The 21490-nt window shown below is 38.6% G+C and overlaps 1 protein-coding gene across 1 annotated transcript in view; it reads left to right on the forward strand.

Moving 5' to 3' along the window:
• Window positions 1-1036: 1036 nt before the first annotated feature.
• Window positions 1037-21490, forward strand: part of LOC134219099 (glucose dehydrogenase [FAD, quinone]) — a 102280-nt gene continuing 81826 nt past the window's right edge. Inside the window, exon 1 of the mRNA XM_062697793.1 lies at window positions 1037-1420. The gene's annotated coding sequence lies outside the window, so the exon portion shown is untranslated. The remainder of the gene's footprint in view (window positions 1421-21490) is intronic.

A 21490-nucleotide genomic window follows, 5' to 3' on the forward strand; every position in this document is an offset into this window, starting at 1 on the left:
TATGCTGTTCACCCAACCTTTTCAGGTTCGATGCACCATGGTTATGGTTATTTGGAACAAAGATCGCTAATTAAGTTGTTATACACACTGGGGACGCTATTTAATCGTAAATTTTTGAAACTACATATTTTTTACGCGGATTTTCCGATTTTTTTTCCATGTTGTTTACACGGGTTTTTAAAGAGGACCGGGGAAACGTGGAAACCCCGAAAATCGTTTTGGATGAAGCCGTTCTTACAAAGTTTTTACACGTAACGTATCCCCGCGTAACAACCGATTTTAGTGTACATCCTTAGCTGACCCATAATTGTGTGGGGAGTTTACTTTACTTATTGATGCTTCTGTTAGTTCCCCAAATCTCCTATCAAATATTTTACACAAGTTTATTAATGTTGTCATCAATTTAAATTCTACCAATATTGAGCGATCAGCTTCACCATCAATGATAAAACAAGATTTTAATGCCGACGCGATTCACCTTAGTGAATCGTCGTCGCCAGTCGATCGGATGAAGCTCAAAGTGGGTGTGAAAAACTACCTTCCTTATGCGTTCCCTCTGACAATAATGTGGCCCCCAGCTATACCGAACTACCTTCAGCAAAATTTAAAACTGACTCACGTGTTCGATTTCGTTGGTCCGTTGGTCTACGTGAGTGACGATTTACGTTACAACAAGGCACGAAAAATCGGAAAGAATCGACTGAAAGTTCGGCTTTTACGAGTGGGGCGGGTGACACTGCCCCGCGATGCTTCTTGGGGGTGACCGTGCCGATTGTCGTCATCAGAAGCTTTTGTGATATGAGCGGCGTCGCTCGGTGAGTGTCATTAGCACCATCCATCGGTATCAACAAACCGGCAGGGCGAGGCATGTCGCGTCGCTTATTGTGTTGCATCCTCCTCGCGGGCTGGGGGTAACTCACCGATGCACTTCTCGAGCGCGCGCAAATTTATTTCGTTGGAATGCTTTGGGCACATGGTTTTTAACATGTTTTGGAACGGTTGCGGCCGGTCGTACGCGATCGATGCGAATTGAAAACAAAAAGTTACAATGGAACATAGAGTTCATGCGCTGCTGTCGTCAGACCGATACCAGCGAGGCGCGGAATGCTTGCGATAACAGATTTTTGGTATATTTTTTATTTTTCGAAAATAAGTGCTTCAGTTATCGAATGGATCGCGTCGCGTAAAGAACGTTCTCTAGTTCCGATCTTGTAGGCTACATCAAGGGTGGTAAATTCTTGGGGATGTTAAACGAGTGAAGTGAATTCTACCATTTAGGGGAACTGTGGGGAATGCTGTTGTGACATATCACTGATATAGGTTTTGAAGAAAAGTGTGAATTTCAGTGTCAATCTAAGTGATTCAGAGATAAATGAAAACAGTTTTGGAGATTCAATGCAACAGAGATAAATATTGAAAGGTAAAGTTTATTCGTTTTTTTAGAACTTATAATTATTCAAGCCGTCTGGATAGAATGATATTTTAATTATGAGAAATGTATTTGATCGGGGCCTGTTTCAAACCTATTTTATGAACATAGCATATATAAATGTGAGAAATAATTTGAAATAAATAGAAATGTGGCCTTTCTTATTTTATTATTTTGCGGCATGCTTATCGTCTTAAGGGCATTCAATTAACGATTTAAGGCATCCAATATTGATTGGAATTTCAAAAAGATTTCTTTGGAATTCTCTGAAATGCAATGAAAAATATGTATTAAACAGTATGAATTTGGATAAATTTAAATAAAAATTTTCATACTTCAACATTTAGAAGCGACGATTGAGATGATAAAGAAGTTTTAAGTCATGACCACAACAGTGGCCATTCTTGTGCTGATTTTTGAGGCTGTTTTACCGTTTTGATTCATATCCCGAACAGACCCATAATGTAGTAATGAGGTCGTCAATAATTGACCAACGAAGAAATATCGTTCATTTTTTGCATTACAATGCAAAAATCAATATAATCAATAAAATACAATTATTGTGCGTTTTTCACAAAGTTCTATTCTATCGATTACCAACGGTATTGTCAATCTGGAGATGGCGAGATAAATTCTTGGTCCGGTCTAGGATGTTTTCGGATGGGGAACATTCTCGACTCCTTGGGCATAGTGTATTCTTGTGCTTTCCACACAAAACACATAACTCATAAATGGCGGGCATAGGAATGCTGTCAATTAATAACTGGGGAAATGCTAATAGAATACTAATCTGAAAAGCAAGCCAAGTTCCAGTCGGAATGTATAGCCATAGAAGAAGGAGATATTTTGATACAAGGGCCTAAAACACCATTCAAGAAGAAAATGTGCTTGAGTGGTTAAGTTAACAGTTCCCTTTGCTTTTTTTTTGATTTTTGAAAACGCGTGTCATTGGAAACTAAAAATAGGACACGCACGAACGAATTTCTTACTCTTTCATTTATCAAGGAAAAACAAGGCAAGTAAGTGTCAATTATCAATGCAACAAAGTGAATAAGTTCAAGATTCAGTATTTGATTTTGGTATAAATGCAAGTTGTGTTTCATTCATTATTCTTTTTTCAAAAACGCAATCTGATAGTTGCTGTATCAACACTTTTTCGGCAACTTTAAAAAGTGAAGGTTTAACCGAAATTGGTCGATAATTAGCTTTTCCTTATTTATACCCTGCTTTATGTAGTGGGATCACTGAGGCATGTTTTCATACATGCTCAAAAACAGATTCACCAATAACACAGCTCAACAAGATTTTGTCCCTAACACCAAATAATGTGTCACTAGTTGATTTTGGCTCGCTGAATCCGAATCTGACTTCAGATTTGCTCTAACACGTCGAGATTTTGAGATATACCTCAATAAATGTTGTAAAATCAATGATTTTGAGCATTTTGGAACAGCCATCGTTAGCCATATAAAAATAATTACTAGTCAATCAAGGTCCAAAATGGATCACAAACATTCAATCTTTCGAAATGTGGTGCATTTTGAGCAAGTTAAACATAATAAGTGTGATTTATCTACAATTTTAGTAAGTGAAAGTTATTTAAAAATATGTTTTATTCAAGCCATCCTCGAAGACTTGTATACAAGCCTGGTTATTTTCTGTGAACGGTTTTGAGAGGAAAGTAACAAGAATTCAATATTATAGTTTGTCTAAGCAAAAAAATAATATGTTTTCATTGAAGTAATTGAAGTAAGTTCTGATATAAATATGATATTGTATTTCCTCTGGCGCGATAAATTTTCAATAATTGCTCAAGTGATAGGTGTATTTACTGTCAATTGAAGCTCCTTTATTATGTTCATTCAAATAAAGCAAATATGGAAACTGTACGCGGTTCAATACCTATATTTTGATTACTCCTGCTATTTATGATCATTCAAATATTCCTATGATAGAAATTTGGGCGGCAAGCTATCAATTAGCAAAATCAATCAACGATTCGATAAGTTGCATTTGATCGTTCTTGTGTATGATTGCATACAACCTGAAGCGACATTGACGGCTATGCAACAGAAACCGGTAAACGTCAACAACCTAATCGTGCGTGGGGGACTTTTCATTTGATTCGCGTTGGAAATGCTGCGGGGATGTTGTAATAATCCCAATGCAATTTCTTTTATCTATGGCCAGCTTATAACAGTGAAACGGGAAGAAGTTCACTAGTTTTATCAAGCTTTGTTATGTGCTAAGTTGTAAAGTCACGCGCCAGAAAAAAAAAACTTGGGCTCCGCTCCACTTGTTCAACATGTTACAGTTACCCGAGCATATGGTTGGATGATCCGCCAATTCTGCACTCTGATATTTCTCTAATTTAACAACGACATGAATGAGAAAAATACAATGAAGTTACAAAATGTTGAGTTTCAACTTATTTTCCGAGTGCTGGAATGTTTTTTATTAGTCAATGTGGCTTGAATGCTCTGGTAGGGGATCTGGTAGAGGATTTGAATTTGTTCAAATTGCAATCCGATCTGTTTCCTTGTTGATAAAAAGAAAGGAACTTTCTGGATCATCATGTTTGCACTATATTCTAGCACAACACAATTGCAACATGATAACAGATTACGTTTGGTTATTGGAAGTTGATCGATCGAAAAAAACAACCAGAAATCGAGCAGAATAACATTTTAGGAGGAGGAGAAATGTTGAGCACAAAATGAAAAAAAAATGGATATTTCATTAAAAGTCGAATGAAACATATATTTACAAACTGACTAGTATCTCTATACTTCATTCAACATTTCATATCCCAGTTCCTCTGGCCGCATGTTGTTGAATTTATGGTGGCTTCAAACTGGTGGTGATGGCGTTTGCATGCAAGTTTTTGAAACCGACTTGTATGGAATATTTTTAAATTAAATTCACTCAACTTAAATTCAAGGAAAACCGAATAGAAAACAATTGTAACGTGCAAATCTGATGAAAATTCATTAAATCAGATGTGCTTCTACCATTTCGGGTATTGATTGACCTAAAATAATGTTTATATACTACATGAAAATCCTTCGAAAAATGTCAATTTCTTCAAATTAGCGGTATTAATCTAGCTATATCTCTAAATTTGGACGTGTTAGAGCATATCTGAGGACAGATTCGGATTCAGCGAGCCAAAATCTACTGAAGACACATCAATTGGTTCCGAGGACCCGCAAAAGGTTAAATTTTGTTCCCCTGTGTAATTTCATTCACAAGCTCTGTTGTCTTCAAAGTAATATAATCGACCAATGCTTGTATAATTATCGTTTAAATAATCGGATATCAATTTATTGTCGACTGATGTCACTCCATTCGTTTTGTATTGATAATTTCCGAGCAGGATCTTTTTTTCTCGGCTGAGATATCAGTTTTTTTTAATGATTACCGTCGTCGGAGGTGACAATGGGTCAAATGGGGGTGAGAATGGGTCACTGTTTCAAGAACTTAGAATGTTTGTAGAATAGATTGAATGTATCTGCGGGCAAGAAGACTAAAATATAAGAGACCTTTTTAAACGATTTTGTTATCCGACATGCAGGCTGCTGGTGTGAGCGATGACCCATTCTCACCCCCCAGACACATGGTTACCCCCTATGGAGGTACCGAGGTTTCTTCCCATTACTTTTCATTCTTTCAATACTAATTTTTTTTTCTATACTAAATACTTTCTATACTAAATACTTTTTCCGCAAGTCGTTTTTTAATGTGGAAAATATTGGTGCCTCCGAATTGCTTTTGAGAAGCCTGTTTTTGTACTGAATTCTCGCTTAACTTTTCAAAAGGACCTAAGTAACATTTTTTTCATGATTTAATTTGAGTACTGCAATCAAAAGCATACATGTTGTTCTGTTGATTGCGCTATTAAAATTAATTCATGAAATAAATGTTACTTAGGTCCTTTTGAAAAGTTAAGCGAGAATTTCTTGAAGTGGCTCTTCTGTAATATACCGCTTCTTATTTTGTAAGACTCTTCACAAACAAACTTGAGGTACACCGGGACAAGATGGAAGGTTTTTTTTTAAGTTTACCTTTGAAGTGCTGTAAACAAATCAACCTTTGATAAATTTTGAATCCGCTTGGATTGTTTGCTAGTTCGGGCCAAATATTATACATAAAAAATAAGCAACCTTACGCTAAGCTATTTTTTTATATGCATTGTTTCCAAATGTATTTACGGACCATGTTAAATTCTGGAATACTACTTTTTATTGTGAGGGTGATATTTTGAAACATTGTTTCAACTTGCCCTGCTCCATGCGTTTCTATTTGTCCCGATGAGCTGAAAAGGCGGAGCAATTTCAAACGATCGTATTTAAAATATCAAAACGGGTTTCCATCAATTTTTCATAATCATTATGCTTATTCAACATTGAACGATTACCTACCGTGAAAATTTGATTTAAAAAACTCTTCCAAACATCACTTTGAGACCTGTTTCATTGGCACGTCAAAAACTTGGTTTCGATTTTGCAAAGGTCGAAAAATAAACAATGATAAGTTTTGCTTTTAGTAGCTGCAATTCTCCGGGAATGGCAGTCAGAAGTGTAGAGTTCATCCATATTTATAGTTTTCTATGCGAAATACAGATGTTCCGCACGCCTATGAAGAAAAGTTTAACAACTGAAAAAAAACTATTTACATCTCTTTTTTTTATCGTTTTACCATTTTTTTGCAGCTCTCAAATGGACCAACGATTTCAAATTACTTTTAGAGTGAAATCAGTAGTGATTCAGTCTCGTTGCAAACCCTCGAACACCATTCTAGTTTGAATCTGAGGTAAAATAGAACAAACTAACTGGCTTCTCCAGCAGGGTTTTATTCATGTTTGAAATTTGTTTTCCATTAAATGAAACTACTGTGCTGCTGCTAAAGAAGGCGCCGCAACGCAAAATGGATTGATCCGTACATAAAATGACGCATTCATACACCAAAACAATTGAAAATTAATTGAATCTCGTGATTCCTTAGTGGTTCAAATCTGCAGAAAATAACAGGTCCAGTTTCAATTCATTTTCTAAAATTGACTCACCCAATGTCCAAGTATTCGACCACATCACTCCCACTCGCACAAACAATTCAATTTCTTTATGGGTGCTCCCGCTTGCTCAATACTACATTTTTTTAAAAAGGCTGAAAATCCAGCAGGATCGCCAAATGTGGAGTTCATCCCGTCCGTTTGCAAACGGGAGCCACTTGGAACACCTTATCGCATTGTTTGTTCACTGAATGTGATGGACGACACATTCCCCGATTGCTTTGATTGCTGATGATGTGACTCTAAGTTGTGGTTCACATTAGGCCTACTTCGATGGTTTCAAAGCAATTGAATATATGATTTATGTAATAAACGGCAAGTACTGTTTCACTGCCACACGAGAATGTGCGTTTAAGGAAGTAGTTTGTTGGAAAAATATGATCAGATTTTCTGGAAATGATACACTGCGCGGCTTTTGTAATGTTCCCAAATGGGTACTTGCACAAAACTTCACGCGGCGAATGACTGTCTAAAGGTACGGCAGCGCCAAACGATACACCGCAATGCTATTCACCCATAAGAATCAAGTAATCGGGGTGCATAAATCGCGCCGGTACCTTTCCTGAAGGGTTCCCGGCGTACAATTTTGACAAAATCAGGCAATAATCAGGACAGCTTCCGTTTCAACTTACCCCGCATTTAAACTTGCCCCGGTGTACCTTAGTTATTTCTACGGACAATATAACTATTTCATAGTTTGATACATGATTGTAAATAAATGGAATTAAATTAGTATTAAAAATAGTTAATGATGAAGTGGGTAAGTGGTTTATGTGGAGATCGTGTTAGATAAACGAGTTGCATGAGTTGCATCGATAGTTTGCTTATTGGAGGCATCCAATAAATGTTAATTGAAATCCACACAAATTGTCAACTTTTCCAAATTTAGTTTAGTTGATCAAATTGATTGTACAGTCGTCTCTCAACATCTAGATATTGAAAGGACCATCGAGATAGGGAGAGATCGAGGAACGGAAGTAAAATTGAAATGGATACTAGACCCAAAAACGACAACAAAACAAATATCATTTCTGGTTGTTGATATGTTTGTTACTGCCTAAAGATGGTCTAGTAGCCTAAAAATTTGAACATATCGACATAAGGAGAGAAAATTCAGAATATTTTATAGAACGCATCAAGATGGAGAGATATCGAGATAAAAAGGTTATCGAGCCCAAATGTATGTAGATTGAAGGGACTGAGGAAACCATCGACATAGGGAGATATATCGAGATACAGAACATCGAGATGTAGAGAGTCGACTGTATAACGTTTCGACGAAAACCGTTTCGCGGAATTCATTTTCGCGATTGAACATTTCGCAGAATAACATTTGGCGGTATGTAACTTTTCGCAGTACGACATTTGGCGGATTGTACCTTTTCGCCGAATGACTTTTGACGCAATGTACTATTTCGCGGAATATTAATAACAATAGTTCATTCAGCACTCATACAATTATTACCTGCGAGGATGAACACGTTGAAGCTTTTATGCCCAAAAAATCTTCAAAATTTCAATTACCCCTTACAAATCCTTTAAGTAATATTATATCTGGCAGACGGGCCAAATATAAAGAAGGGAATATCTCCTCTCTTTACTTTGTTAGAGATAGACGTTTTTATGAATGATCCTTTAATTACTATATTCGCCTTATACCGAGAAAATGTATTAACTGAACAGACGCGTTCTTTTAAAGAAGACATTATCAACTCCTCTCGCCTCATACCGGCCAGACGCATCCATTCGAAGAAGGCATTACCTCTCTCTTCGCCTTATCCGGGGCAGACGCATCCATTTAAAGAAGATACTATCCCTCTTTTGACCTTGTCCAGGACAGTCGCGTATTTTTAAAGAAGGTATTATCAACTCATTTCGCCTTATACTGGACAGACGCATGCATTCAAAAAAGGCATTGCTCTTTCCTCTGCCTTATACCGGGCAGATGCGTGCTTTTAATAAAAGGCATTATCAACTCATTTCACCTCATACGCAGACGCAGACGCCTCCATTTAAAGAAAGCATTATCTCTCCCTACGCCTTGTCCCGGGCAGACGCATCCATTTAAAAAGGTATTATCCCTCTTTTCACCTTGTCCCGAATAGACACGTTTTTTGAAAGAAGACATTATCGACTCCTTTCGCCTCATACCGGGCAGACGCATCCATTAAAAAAAAGCGTTACCTTTGTCCCTTTGCCTTACACTGGGCAGAGGTGTTCTTTTAAGGTCACTCCTGACGGAATCCAAGTTTAAAAGTGCTCGCGTTTTCGGGGGCACACCACTCGATACAGAAGCAACGCACAACTGTCATTTTTATTATTTCATGCATGCTGCGCCGCAGCAAAGCTAAATCAACAAAAATGACAGTTGTGCGCCGCCTCTGAATCGAGTGGTGTGTCCCCGAAAACTCGAGCACTTTGGAACTTGGATTCTGTCAGGAGTGACCTTAAAGAAGGCATTGTCAACTCCTTTCGCTTTATACCGGGCAGACGCATCCATTCAAAGAACGTATTATATTTCTCCTTATTATTTTTCTCTCCTATATTATTTTCTTTATACCGAACAAACGTGTCCATTTCAAGAAGGCATTTTTCTCTCATTTTGCTTTATACCGACCGGATGCGGTCATTTAAAGATTGCTTTAAATCACAATCAAAAAGAATTTAGGCCGGATAGCATATCATTAACCAGAAGTTAGTAAATATTTCATTGATAACTATTCTAACTGAATTCCGCCAAATGGCATACAGTGGAATACAGTGCATTCCGCGAAATGTGTTTCGGAAATTTGGTACATTCCGCGGAATGTAGTACAGCGACAAAAAAATCCCGCGAATAGTATACAACCGCGCAAATTTATATGATTGTATAACATTTCGCCTAAAACCATTTCGTGGAATTCATTTCCGCGGTTGAACATTTCCCAGTATATAATTCGGCAGTATGCAACTTTTCGCAGTACGACATTTGGCGGATTGAAATTTCACCTCGAATTACTTTTGGCGGAATGTACCATTGCCTGAAATGCCTTTTGCGGAATATTGCTTTTAGCAGATTGACATTTTTTCAGTTAAGAATGGTGTAGATTTTAGAAAATTTAGCAAATATTCTCAGATTAGCAAAGTATAGAATGACTTCTTCTTTTTCTTCTTCTTAACATTACGTCCCTCACTGGGACAATACTTAAGCAAGCGTCCTGCGAAACGTGGGACGCCTATCTGGATTGCGTCACTGGCACTGGTTTGAACATGAATTCTCCAAAAGTGCATTTCGCATAGATTTTAACCCAAAAATTTTAAAAATATTTGTAAGGTTGTATAAATTTAAATAAATAAACGAAGATGAAAAATGCAAAAGTTTGGTCACATTAGACAATACCGACTCACAGCAGTGTTCATTCGGCACTTCCACAATTATTACCTATAAGGTTTCTAAGCCAAGTTAACTTTTTTTGCATTCTAAAGTAAAACTATAGTGTAAATATATTTACACTTCAGCCTGTCCTCAGGATCTGTCCGGGAGAATCTTCGGGGCGGACTAACTTCCCATTGGGAAGTTCCCAAGCTTGCAAATCGAATTCAATTGTAACAAAGCAAATGATGGAGAAACGGGATGCTTTACACTCTATGTCAAATCAAAATTTTAAAGGTTGGGTTTATTTAATATTTACAGGGCAGGAATTGGAATGGAATGTACAGAATTTCACCTGACTAAAAAAGTTGTGACGATTTCCAGTCGATCGGTAGATGTTCACTTCTTTATCGATGGCTTTGTCGACGATTGGGTCAGATCCAGGGGGCGCCGCGGGGTCTTCCTTTTCGCGTTCTGGATGGGTGATTTCACCAGGAATGGGGATTATCATTGATTCTAGGCCGTTCAATCTCTATCTGTAATTCCGACGATGGGTGGTTAAATAAAACTTCTTCCGAGACACTATCACAGCCAGCCGGTTAAGATGCCCGGATATCATTTTACTCGCCAAACGGCTAGCATAGGAGAACATTTCCCGGGATGGTTTTGTCTGTGCACAGTTGGTACCGCGCGCTATGATGAATATGTACATATAGGATGGGATAAACTTTTGACAGATCGATACCAAGGGGATAAATGTGGCGAAATGGGCAGTTTAAATTAAATTTTCCTTTCTTTTTATTTTAATAATATTTTTTTAAACCAAATTTCGAACTACTGTTTCTAAGTGCAAAAAATATCTTAAAACTTCATCTTTGTTTCAAATAATTCAAAGAACGATGAACATTGTTTAAAAAACTTGTTGCACTGAAACTTGAAAATTACCCAAAAACATGTGTCATCCTCTGACGTGCATCCTGTTTCAACCATACCACATATTGCGTTTGCACATTTTGAATTATTCATTATGTTGGTACAGAGAAAAGAATCAGCGTGCAAAAGTTCTCCGCGTCGCCAATTAGCATAGCCAAATATTTAGCCGTTCGTTTGTTTATTACCATGTGACAAATCTAAGCCATAAAGTTAATGCTAAGCTCTACAAAGCGAAAAATGCTAGAAGAAGTGCGGCTTCTAGGGTAGGTATCTGTTGTGAGCTTGAATTGAGTGTCTTTCACATAGTTTTGCAGCATTGGATAAAGTTTTGCTATTCATGGCACGATTCAACCTCTATTTACAATGATGTCGGTGGGTTTGAACACTCTGCTCTTACGTACGTATTTTTGAATTCGATTTTTTTTATTGTACAGACAAATATAGTTTAAGGCGACCTTATTGGCAGGAATTCTGCCAGAAGAAAGGTGGTCGCCAATACCAATTAGAATGTTCTTCCTATTCATTCGATTATTATGAGAAGGCAATTTCTTTGCAACAAAATAGTCGTTATAAAATTCGTTGTGGGTGAATATTTTGAGACGGCTTTGAAAGATTCTGTTTTTGGTGGTGAAATGCGTTCCAGGTTTAAATTAAAAGTCATTTAATAAACATTGATGTTTTTTTGTTGATTAGAAATACACTGGGGTCGTTTTTTATGCGGGTTGTTTTTTTTAGCGGCTTTTTTCGAAAAACTCGAGAAAACCACGAAAAATCTACTTTCGATGAAATCGTTTTTACGCGGTTTTTAGGACCTACTCCAGTGTACACAATTTTTATATGCCCTGACGTTTTCATATGCATGAAATTACTTCATATCAGAACTTTGTTTTTATATTTAGCTACACAGTGAATACTTCTACAAATATATTTCTCTGAGGTCTGGGTCGGATTCAGATTTACGTTGTTTGATTTATCATTTAAAATATATTAGCTCCATACTGAAAAATATTAGCTCGCCTATTGGAACAATGCTGCCCTACGGAATAGTGTTAATTAACAATTCGCTGAAAAAAACTTACGCTGATACATTTGTGCCGAAAATTGATGTAATTAAATTTTCAAATGACTATATCTCAGTCGTTTTTCAACCGATTCCCTCAGGTTTTTCACTAATCTCTTAGCCATTTCATTTGGGCATTATAAAATATTGTATCTGGGAGTGTTCAATTTTTCGCTGGAACTGTGGGAGTTAATCAACGGATTCTCATTAATGTAACTTTGCTGATATACTCATCTAGTGATGATAGAAATATTGACATAACATATAAGAGACATCATCTGGAACATAGGAACATATTTTGACCGTCCTTATTATGCATACGGTGATAATTCAGTGCCTGATGGAACCGCCTTATACTATAGGGTGTATGAATCTCCAGAAAATATTTAAAAGCATGTTATCTTCTGTGAACTTGTTAAATTCAATGTAAACTAAATAAGAAACATGCATGATAATAAACTATGATGTTCTAGGTTTTCGAGTTGTCCTGGAACTACGACTTACATGATGTTCCAAGCCCCTGTATCAACTCAATAATGTGCTCCGAGTATTTGCCTTTAATTTGCATCTCAAATCCACCCATGTGAGATGTTGTAAGAACTCCAAAATGTTCTGGAGCTTGGATCAAATGGTTTTCTGAATCAACCACGACTTCCGTAATACCCCCAGCAACGCATTTGCACTATGTACAAGTATTTGTAGCTTGTTTTTATGTGCATCAATGATCTATCGACTTAATTTTAGCTCTTACAGCAAAGCAGCAACTCAATAGTACCTTTCATCGGCGTCAATTTGAAATCCGAAAGACATTTACGTAGTTAAACTTCCAGAATTGATTTTTGAATAATTTGAATGGACAATTTTGGAAGAACTTCATCAGGGATCACCGAAAACTTTGTTTGGTGGTTGAGTTTTTATTCACTGCAAGTGGTTGGTGCAAAGACCAATACATACGTCTCTTGTGGTTGGTCCCTTTCGTGCTACGCTGTGCTACTGTCTTCAATAGAAAATTGAGTATTATAATTTGGTGTCAGGCCATTTGGCCGAAGGTCATTAGGCCGAACGGTCATTAGGCCGAATGGTTATTAGGCCAAACTAGCAGAAAGAAGCAAAAAGTAAAAAATGAGAAGTTCTTTCTTCACCTTACACCTTCTTTCTTCTCCCTTCTTGCATCTTCTTTCTTCTATCTGTCTTCTTTTTCTTTCTTTTTCTCTTTTTTTTTGCTCTTCCTTCTTCTCTGTTACTCCTTCCCTCATCTTTCCTCTTTCTTCCTTCTTTCTTCTTCCTTCTTCCTTCTTTCTTCTTTCTTCTTCCTTCTTCCTTCTTTCTTCTTCCTTCTTTCTTCTTCCTGCTTCATTCTTCCTTCTTCTTTCTTCCTTCTTCCTTCTTCCTTCTTCCTTCACTCAGGATATATCGACATATACTTTATAGCAAATATATTTTTTTATTCCTTAATTGCATACAAATTCACACATTGTTGCTATGACCCACATGGATAGTATGTGTGAACACTCATGCAATGCATGTGGGCGCATGGAATATATGTGTCGAAGATATGGAATCTATTTCGTTACCCCTATTGCAAAAATCCATGTGTAAACTCATGGATATAATACGGAGTTTTTTGTGAGTGTTCTTCCTTCTTCCTTCTGCCTTGTGCCTTCTTCCTCTTCCTTCATCCTGATTCCTTCTTTCTTCTTCTTTTATATTTTTTTCTTTTTCTTTCTTTCTTGTTGCGTCTTTCTTTCTGTTGCTTATTTCTTTATTCTTGTTTCTTCCTTTTCCTTCTTCCTCCTCAATTATTCCTACTTTCTTCCTTCCTCTTTCTTCTTCATTTTTCCTTCTTCGCTTTCTTCTTCGTTCTTCCTTATTCCTTATTCTTCATTCAGCTTTCCTTCTTTCTCCTTCCTTATTTTTTCTTATTTCTTCTTTCTTCCTTCTTTCTTGTTCTTTCTTCCTCCTTCCCTCAGCCTTCTTTCTTCCACCTTCCTCCTTCTTCCTTTTTCCTTCTGCCTTCTTCATTCTTCCTTCTTCTTTATTCCTTCCTCTTCCCTTTTTCCTTCTTCTTTCTTCCTTCTTCCTTCTTCTTTCTTCCTCCTTCCCTCAGCCTGCTTCCTTTTTTATTCTTCCTTTATCCTTCTTCCTTTTTCTTTCTTCCTTCCTCCTTCTTCTTCTGCTTTATTCTTTCTTCCTTCTTTCTTCTTCCTCCTTCCTTTTTCCATCTTCCTCCTTCCTTCTTTATTGTTCCTTCTTCCCTCTTCTTTCTTCCATCTTCCTTCTTCCTTCTTCCCTCTTCTTTTTTCCTTCTTCCTTGTTCTTTCTTCCCTCTTCCTTATTCCTTTTCCCTTTCCTTCTTCTTTCTTCCCTCTTCCTTCTTTCTTCTTCTCTCTTCTTTCTTTCTTCTTCCTTCTTTCTTCTTCCTTCTTTCTTCTACCGTTTTATTCCTTCTCTATCGTCTTCCTTCTTTCTTCTTCTTCTTTCTCCCTTTTTCTTTCTTTCTTCTTCCTTCTTCTTTCTTCCTTCTTCTTTCTTCCTTCTTCCTTGTTCCTTTTTATTTCTGCCTTCTTCCTTTTTTCTGCTTCCTTCTTCCTTCTTCTTTCTCTCTTCTTCCTTCTTCTTCCTTCCTTCTTCCTTCTCCCTTCGTCCTTCTTCCTTATTCTTTCTTCCTTCTTTCGTCTTTTGTTTTCCTTCTTTCTTTTTTTTTCTTCCTTCTTCTTTCTTTCGTTTTCATCCTTCCTTTTCTCGTCTTCCTTCTTCCATCTTCCTTCTTCCTTCCTCCTTCTTCCTTCTTACTTGTTCCTTCCTACTTGTTCTTCCTTTTTCCTCCTCCTTTTCCTCCTTGTTCCTCCTTTTCCTTTCCTTTCCTCCTTCCTCACTTCGCACTACTCGCTTCTCACTCCCCAGTTCCCATTCGTCCTAAAGGTCATTCGGCCTAATGAACGTTCAGCCTAATGGCCTTCGGCCTAATGTCCTTCGGCCTAACAGCCTTCGGCCTAATGACCCAGCATCTTATAATTTTTCCTTCGTTGTTTTCCCCTCTTCCAATCATAGTCGATAATTCTATGATAGTTTGATTGTAGTTAGTTAGTAGTAGTTAGTTTCTCTTATTTAACCTCCCTGTAGTGTTTCTTAGTATTATAAATATTAGTTTTCTTTTTCTCTCTACTTGTGATAAGGTTCGTTAAAAATTTTGTGTATGTGCCTCGCTTCAACGGAATAGTTTCCGCAATGGGGTCGTATACTTTAGTCCGAACAAATGGAAACCAGCAGCACCTCTACGACCCCCCGCCAGAAGGCCTACCCTCCCGACTTCAATGGGCCATACGTAATTCTCTTTCGACCAAAAGGAAAACGATTGAACAATAATCAGATTAGTAAGGATCTGGAAAAGCGCTTCTCATCGGTAACCACCATCGACATGGTCCGTTCCAACAAGTTGAGGTCACTGTTGGTGATCGTAAGCAGGCTTACGAGATCGTTTCCTGTTTACGCTTGAATATAAAGTGTATTTGTCGAGTCAGGCGATCGAGATCGCGGGCGTGGTCACCGAAGGGAGTATGACCCCCGAAGATATACTTCATGGTATCGGCCAGTTTAAAAACAATTCGCTTCCTCCTGTCCCGATCCTGTCCCTAACAAATGCATTCGGTGTCGCATGAGTGAGAGAAAAAAGTCTACTTGGCTTCTGACTCCTTTTGCGTGACCATTTCCGGGTCTGCGTTGCCTGATTTTGTAGTGATTGGCTAACTTCGATTGCCTGTTCGGATGTATGTGCCGAGGGCGCACCGAACAGCAGTCGACAAGCATGATTAACTTATGATTGGTTAGTTAGAGAGCAAAAAGGCTGAGCGCGGGGAAGTGAATGAGAGGTTTGCACATGTCGAGGTAAGAGTGTCCCAGTGGGTGGCAACCGCAGTCGCCACCACGAGGCATCGCAGAAGAGTGACCGCATAGGTGTTAGTATGGACTGCATATGCCGAGGTAGGAGGGTCATAGCGTAGAACTGTTGGTACCTATCGCTATCGACACCTCGAGGCATGGTAGAGGTGAGTAGAGTGAGCATCCAAGTCAGACTCGCGTGGCACGTTAAGGGCGAGCACCCAAGTCAGACTCGCATGGCATGTCAAATGTGAGAACCTAAGTAAGTCCCACATGGTGTGTCAAAGCGTGTGTCAGGAGAAGTGGCAGGGTGTGCTAGAGTTAGCACCCAAATAAGGCTCAAATATTTGTGCTAGAGCGTGAATCAGGTGGTTGGGTGAGCATCCAAGTTAGACTCACATGGTGCGTAAAGGGTGAGCACTAGAGTGATTCAAATTTTGACTTTTTTGCCCCTCGATGGTTAAACGATTGCATTTGCCATTTTAATAATCCTCCAAAATTTTTAGCTATTTTGGATGTAATTAGACTGTGCACGCGTCATTTAAAGTTTGTATGGAAATTACTGTGAAAACTGACCCTTATGTGAAAGACCGTTCTCTGGGGTGGCCCATGAACTATTTAAATATAATCAACACATTGCCTACACAGAATACTTCTCACATTGAAAGACAGTTGTTGTAGCGAAGCGATTTCTCGTTTGGAAGCAAAGTTATGAAGAAAACAAAAATGCAAAAATTAAAAATATTGTTGGTATTAAGTAAGGCAAGTATTTTGGTTCTCGCATAGAGATAAAGTGACAATTATCAACAAAGTTGGCATGCTGATGATTATTTATGCAATCAATCCACTCCACTAAAAGGCAGATTCGATAACCATGATGTTTCCAAGAGGATCTCTGTGTGTGACTGATACAGTTATGATACCAGAAATGGATGATCGATACATGAATATAAGATATATGTATCTTTGTTGTTTTAAAATTTAATTATCCTGTTTCTAATTTTGAAAATCAGCCGCACTTCAAAGCCCTTGGCCAGTGGTAAATATGCCAGAGTGCCTATTTCGGAACCAACAAAAAAGGTCTGTGATGCATCGCGGTCGCCAGACTACTACCAATACCACGAACGTGATCATACCAGGCTGGTGACTTCATACATCAATGTAGTACTGTTACGCATGCTTGAAACATTATATTTACGTGAATATTATAAGTACACAAATGCGATTTCTTTTAAAATACTGAATAGAAGCGGTAGGATTAGCCTATTGTATAATAGCCTATAGACAGACAGGAAGACTTGCGATTAAATACGATAAAAATAATGATTAATGATAATGATTAAGTATGTTTAACTACACTTTGTTCAAGGTAATGTGATAAGGTTTTTGGTAACCTCAAATACGCGTGTGCGTGGATGATAAAATTGAAGGAAGTTAATAAATCTATTTATACTTTCAATTCAGAAAATAATTATAACATATCAATTAGTTGCATGTAATACAATAATATGCAAATGTAATGGAATACAACAAACGCCTTAATATATGCAATGTTGGGATCAAGTGTGTCCAAACTGAGGGGGATCAAGTGAGTCCTGGTTGAATATTTGTCTTGGTTTATTTCTTGATTCATTGTGAAATGGAAAATAATCAATTTAATGGGTTTATTCAATTCTGCAATAATAAAACTACGCCCAGTAAAAATTTGACACGTTTTGGTTGGATATATTCAAAGTTATTAAACTTTGCAGAAAAAAAGAATTGAGAACGCTCAAATAATAAAACCTTTCTAAAACCCATATACATAAAGGAACTAACATCAAATGTTACTCAGATTCAATTATCTGTCTAACGGATCTGTTTATACATATCAGTGATATAAAATTTTTATTAGCTTTCGAGAAAACAGGTGTCCCCGGGGATCACGTGTGTCCAGTTTCCCCTACTGCTGCAATAAACCTCGCTGTGCATTGTACGGGGAGAACGGCGCACGCAAAACAGCGCCGAAATGCGTTTATTGCAACGAAGGCCCTCCGCATGCGCTCACCGCTTGTCCTACATACATACAGCGGTGGGAATACCAGAAGCGTTCTCGACGAAGCTACACCGAGATGCTGAAAAAGGCCACTTCGCCTGTTGAAACAGATAACATCTACTCGTCTCTGTCAGTTGATGATCAAGCTTCTGACTCTGAAGTTGGCGAAGGGGTGTCCTTTGTTTTCAAAGGGACATCAAGGAAACGAGGAAAACAGAGCCAGAGACCCTCGAAAAAACCTTGAAAACTGCCACGCAGTGTTCCCCAAGCCAACATGGCAAAATCGAAAGTAAGTGGAAGTGTGCCCAAACGTTCAGCTACTAGAGTCTTTCTCCAGGAAGAACAGGACTTTCCGCCCCTTCCGGGGACATCTAAAATCCTACTACTTCTCCTGTTCCTACTTTTCCAATTTCTCCGTCAGCTGCTGGTCATCGAGAGCAATCCCAAGTTGCTCTAATTTTCACGGTTGCTATCCCAAGTTGCTCTAATTTTCACGTTTGCTGACATCGTGGATTTCATCCTTAACTTCTTCAACGCTTCTGCCCATGTGACAAACATGGTTAAATCAGTTCTCACAAAATGCCTCTACTTGAAACAATCGTATCCTTCGATAGCTAACAAGGTCAACAAGGTTAATACGATTTCGGTTCTACAGTGGTACTGTAGAAGCATCCTTCACAAATTATATATTTCTAAATTTTCAGTTGACAAATTACAATGCGATGTAAACAGCACTCCTTCTATAGAGTTGATCTTGCACCTCTGTCAGGCACCGAAACCTTCGCATACCAGACTATCCCAGGAAAAGACCTCGATATATCTTCTTCCGGAAACTGCGATATCTCGAAGGCATTTCCCACACATCTGCTCAGAATGCCCGAGCTGCAATTGCTCTTGGGAGATTTCAACTCTCATGGAACAGGCTGGAGAGAACTGTACGACGACAACCGTTCATCTCTGTTATACGACCTCTGCGACGACTTCAACATAACCATTCCTCATACTGTAGAAGTTACACGAGTGGCACCTTCGGCGAAACCCGATTAGATCTTTTAATATGCTTGAGCTCACTATTCCTTGACTGCACGTGGAGGGTTGTCCAGGATCCCCATGGTAGTGATCATTTGCCAAACAAAATATCGATCTCCAATGGAACATACCAGCCTTCTCCGGTCGACATAGCATATGACCTCACGAAGCACATTGACTGGGGAAAATACGCTGAGGTAATTGTTGTCGGTGAACAGTCGGTAGAGAAGAGTACCAATTTTTGTTCGAATTGATTCTTAACAGCGCCATTCAGGCACAACGCCGGCTGGTGCCAGAAGGTTCGGTCCATAGGAAGCTATCCAGGCCGTGGTGGTATGGCGAGTGTACACAGCTCTATCGCGAGAAATCCACAGCGTTTAAGGATTTTCGAAAACATGGTTCGGTCGTACTTCATAAGCGTTATATTGCGCTTGAGGACCAGTTCAAGAAGCTGGTCAAGGCGAAGAAAAGCAATTACTGGAGGCACTTCGTCCACGGTCTGTCATGTGAGACCTCAATGTAGACTCTTTGGTCCGTCGGTAGAAGAATGCGTAACGCGTCGTCGGTTAACGAGGATCGAGAAAATTTACCACTTTGGATACTCGATTTCGCTAAGAAAATCTGTCCAGATTCCGTTCCAGTGGAGCGAATGCTTCGAGTCACTGCAACAGACAGCAGTGGTGACATGGATCGGCCCTTTTCGATAGTTGAATTCTCACTCGCTCTTCTTTCATGTAACAATTCTGCTCCGGGGATGAATATAATCAGGATTAATTTGCTGAAAAACCTCCCACATGTCGCGAAGAGGCGCTAATTGAACCTATTCAATCAATTCTTGGAAATGAATATTGTTCCGGATGATTGGAGGGAGGTGCGAGTCATAACCATTCAAAAGCCTTACAAACCTGCGTCCGAATGTAATTCGTATCGCCCTATCGCGATGCTATCGTGTCTTCGGAACCTGTTGGAGAAGACGCTTCTTCATCGGCTCGACGAATGGGTTGAGTCTAATGGTTTGTTGTCAGATATACAATTTGGTTTCCGGAGAGGCTTACTGTCTTACGTTGCTTACTTCAGAAATTCAACTCACCTTCTCTCATGAAGAGCAAATGGGCTCAGTATTTCTGGACATTAAAGGGCCTTTTGATTCAGTTTGCGTCAATGTTTTGTCTGACAAGCTCCTTTGTTGTTGTCAGAGAAGCGTATGATTTTTTCTCATCGTGACTTGGCAACTTCACAAGTTAGCTACATGGGTCTCCCCCAGAGCTCATGTTTGAGCCCCCTTCTTTACAATTTTTACGTCAGACATATTGATGAATTTCTCATGCCAAATTGCTCGTTGAAACAGCACTTCTTTATCTTCATTTCTCTGGAGGCTGTTCTGTCGATGAAGCCGATTAACCTTCACCCTTCTCATTGCTCGATTCAGGGCAATGGGGAAGCGGACTCCCTGGCTAAGGTGGGCGTTATGGAAGACGATATTTACGAGCGGCAAATAGCGTTTGATGATTTTTTGCAATAGCTCGTCAGGAGACCTTGATCAGTTGGCAGCGGAAATGGAAAAGTGGAGACATGTGTGCTTACTCTGCGTCTCGAATGACTCAAGAATTGTCGATTTCGACACGTCTCACGTGGCGTGAGACGACCGTGTAATTCAAATGGGAAGTATCGACAATTGTCACTTCATTCGAAACGCCTCATTCGCCTCAACGCCTCAATCTCTGTGGCTGCGGCTGGCTGTGTGGGGGTGCGTCGAGCATCGTGAAACCAGGTCTGAGTTGACTGAAACTTCCCGGGTCCGAGGAAAACAAATAAAACCCGTTAGGGAAGTGTTGGCGGGCCTTGATTTAGAGTATATGAACCTTATCTATCTATTTTTGAAAGAGATAATTGATGTTAGAATTTGATTCTTTGTGTGTCCCCTGTCTGTTTGTAGAAATTCCCCTTAAAAGGTCCTTTTCTTTTCGTTGTCTCCCTTTTTTTTGCTTTAATTTGTCTTCCATTACAGATCACAATTGTATCACAAGAATTGTAAAATGAATTGTACAAAAAAAAAAACAAATATCCGGCTCCGTAACGCCAAATGGCAAATAAGCCTTCTAAATAAACGCAAGATTTAAAAAAAACGATAACACATCATTTTGTAGGGAAAAAATTATCACCACTGCTTTCCTGAACTTTTTCAACAAAAAATCACTTTGACATGATTTTTAGCAGCCATGTTTGTTGACTTCAGCAGGTAGGCTGCTCAAGATTTTTTTCTTCTACCAAATAAAGTAATTTTCTGAAAGAACTTATCTTTTTTCGCACATCAGAATGTGTCCTGTCCATCGTCTCTTGCTAGGTGTTAAGTGTTCAGTCCGTACGACCTATCTGATCGAAGACGGTGTTCCTGTCTTTTGAACATTCGTGACGATAACCCGATACAAATTACTGGATTAAGTATATACAAACTTCTAAATATGGAAACATGATGAATATTTATGGCTATTAGTTTAGGTAATAAGTTGAGGATAAGTGTAGAGCAGACAATCAAATTTTTGTAAAAAATGACACAAACAAGATCTGAGTTCATCATCCGTTATTGCTTCACGGCAATGAGCCTTTCAAATACCTAAACGAAAGATTAAAAAAAATCTGAGTTATAAATAACACATTATAGACCAAAAATGTCATAAACTTTCTTCTTTGTTCATGTGAGA

This window comes from Armigeres subalbatus, chromosome 3 (genome assembly GCF_024139115.2).
Source record: "Armigeres subalbatus isolate Guangzhou_Male chromosome 3, GZ_Asu_2, whole genome shotgun sequence".
Taxonomy (NCBI): Eukaryota; Metazoa; Arthropoda; class Insecta; order Diptera; family Culicidae; genus Armigeres; species Armigeres subalbatus.